The sequence below is a fragment of the Heptranchias perlo genome, unplaced genomic scaffold (genome assembly GCF_035084215.1).
Source record: "Heptranchias perlo isolate sHepPer1 unplaced genomic scaffold, sHepPer1.hap1 HAP1_SCAFFOLD_43, whole genome shotgun sequence".
Lineage (NCBI taxonomy): Eukaryota > Metazoa > Chordata > Chondrichthyes > Hexanchiformes > Hexanchidae > Heptranchias > Heptranchias perlo.
In genome coordinates this window covers 10,578,058-10,581,132 of record NW_027139442.1, presented here as the reverse complement: position 1 = coordinate 10,581,132, position 3,075 = coordinate 10,578,058, and the positions used below count along the sequence as shown (strand labels likewise).

At 47.0% G+C, this 3,075-nt stretch overlaps 1 non-coding gene across 1 annotated transcript; it reads right to left on the bottom strand.

Moving 5' to 3' along the window:
• Positions 1–459: 459 nt before the first annotated feature.
• On the bottom strand, positions 460–531 carry trnaa-ugc (transfer RNA alanine (anticodon UGC)). Its single transcript has one exon. It is a non-coding gene; the product is annotated as a tRNA-Ala (tRNA).
• Between the last annotated feature and the right edge of the window lie 2,544 nt (positions 532–3,075).

Here is a 3,075-nt window from a genome sequence, read left to right as displayed (position 1 = left end):
CTGCTCCGCCTCAATCTGTGAAATTGGAAATAATCTATTTCTTCACTCACAGGGTGGTGAACCTGTGGAATTCTCTACCACAGAAGGCTGTGGAGGCCAAGTCACTGAGTATATTTAAGAAAGACAGATTTCTACACACAGAAGGCAGCAAAGCGTATGGAGAGAGAGCGGGGATATGGTATTGAGATAGAGGATCAGCCATGATCATATATAACAGCGGAGCAGGCTCGGAGGGCCGAATAGCCGACTCCTGCTCCTATTTTCTCTGTTATTATTACTGGGCACGCTCTCCAGCCCCGGGATGGGAGCCATTTCAAAGGCGCATGCGTGCTTCAATTGAATTGTATCGTGTGCAGAGCGTTCGGTTTTTCTCGAGTTGAAGAAACCCTTTCCTGTCCTTGTGTGTAAAGGTGAGGTGAGGACAAGAGGGTCTTTTCAAAATTCGAAACATAAAGCGTTTGGAGATGCCGGGGATTGAACCCGGGACCTCATACATGCAAAGGACGCACTCTTCCACTGAGTTACATCCCCTTCGTAAAAGCCCTTCCACTTTAGAATAAAAAAGTGGGCTTCCCGCTCTGACTCTCCCGGACAACGAGATGCCCAGTCGTTCCACGTGCTCACAATGTTCAACCTCTGCTTCAGTTCACGGGGTTTCTGCTCCTTTTTACTTTGAACTTTCCAAAAAAAAAGTCAGCGGAAAGAAAAAAAATACAATTGCCAATAGTCAGTGACGAGGCTGACATCCAAACTCTGTATCATAACGTGAGATCAATGAATGACACAGCGTCGAACAAGAGCTGGGACTGCTCGCTCGACATTGCACTGTCACACATTCTAGTCAGTCGGCGGCGGCGATGAGCTGAGCTCCTGAGGGGACCGTGAGATGAAGTCCTGCTCCGGGACAATTTAATGCTTGTCGAGCACTCAGAAGATGGAACTCGCTGCGCTCAGAAAGCGAGATTCGCCTTTCCATGCGTAATTTTGATGAAAAATATTCGTGCAGATGCTGGGGATTTGAACCCAGAGACCTCGGACATGCGAAGCATGCGCTCTACCACTGAGCTACATCCCCAAGTAAAATAAATAGCTACCCAAGGAAAGAAGAACTGATTGTTCTCATTTTATGAGACCACCCATGGTGGGTCTGCCACGTGATAGATTATTTCCAGTTTCAAAGATTGGGGAGGAGCAGGGAACAGGCGTTTGGACCACACAGAGATAAGAATAGTCTGGATGTTGGACGGTTCTTCATTTTTCAGAGCAGTGAGTCTCTGGAATGCATTGCCGGCTGGTGTGGTGAGTGCTGACACTTTGTATATTTGGCTTAAAATCGTCTAGTTTTCTGCTGCAACCAGACAATTAAAGGTGAAGTATGCGGACCTGATCCGACTGTGGGTGAACGGCCTCGGCACTTAGTCTAATGAGACAGCGGGAGTTGAGAAGAATGGCCTGGAAAGGGGGGAAAGAGTCTTTGAACTGTGCTGTAACCATCCCTCCTATTTCAGGGCGCATTTTTCGAACGGTCCCGTTATCAGTCACTTTGCTTACGGTTGGACGGGACTAGAAATGCTCAGGCACATTGTAGCAGAGGCCGGCAAGAATATTTCGAGTCCTCCAGCTTCCGAGGAGGGCAAGGTGAGGCATAGACAGCATTGAGTCTCATTTCACTATCAAAGGCCAGGTGTGAGTTTGTGTTTAAAGATCAATTCACAAAAAAACACCTTGACGAGCTGTGGTTACTGACGGACATGATGATCAGGAAAAGACCAGCTGGTTCATCAATCCTGTCCCACATGCCCGGAGCATCGTGACTGGACACTTCCTACCGACACCATCCGCCCCATCCACCGGAAACATGTAATCGACTGGGAGCTGTGACAAACCAGAAACAAATACAGGGCCAATTTCTGGAAAATTCCTCCCCGACATCTTCAGGTGATCGAAACCAGTCCAGGACATGACACTGAGCAGGCGGAGGTTAACTGTAAAACCACTCACCTTCCATAGGATGCGATCTCTGTCCCATTCAAAAAACAATCCCGATCCGTCGAGAAGGCAGAGAAAGACTCAGTATCCACCACATCAGCCGGCAATGCATTCCAGAGGCTCACTGCTCTCTGGGAAATGAAGAACCTACTAACATCCAGCCTATTCTTACCTCTATGCAGCCTAAACGCATTTCCGCTGAATTCCAGCATCTGAATCATAAAGTGAGTTGTATGAATGACAGAGCGTCAAACAGGAACGAGAACTGGGATTGCTCGCTCGACATTGCACCGTCACACATTCCGGTCAGTCGGCGGCTGCTATGAGCTGAGCTGCTGAGGGAACCATGCGATGAAGTCCTTCTCCGGGCCAATTTAATGCTGTGGAGCCTCAGAAGATTCATCTTTCCGTGGGCGGCGGGTGGGAGAGGGGGAAGAGGCTCCTTGGTGTAAGATTAGGCATTTCCAGCATATGGAGCGTACATTTCGATTCGGAGTTTTTAAAATATAAACCATAGAAACCAATCACGTTTACATTCGGCATCTTAATGCATAAACAGCACCCGCTTATAAACATAAGCTCGCTGGGAATCGGAGGATAGTCGCTGAGGTTCATGCAATGGACGACTTAAAACTTACCCAGAATACAGAATGCCAGACTGAGCGAGGTGATGCTGGATCTGATTATATTGCAGAAGATAAAAGGCGACACTGTGAATGTGTTGCGACTATGTAGAGAATGTGTTGAGAATATGTTGAGAATTTGTTGAGAATTTGGTGAGAATATTTAGACCTTGGGTATGTCGAGATGTAGGGGTATTTTGTCCGCACAGACCATGAGCAGTTCTGATAGGGGTGTCAAGGAATGTGAATAACAAATAAAGATAAGGGAGAGTTTGCATGAAATGAGCGGTATAAAGAATTCTAGTTTTACATTTGAATTTATAGAAGGACAAGACGGCGAGAGAGAGAGAGAGAGACGGATAAGCAGCCAACCGAGTGTTCCAGCTTCTATCCAAAGCAAGACTAAAGGTCAGTATTATGTCCTTCTTAGTAATACTATGGCCATCAACATTGTGTGTGTTGA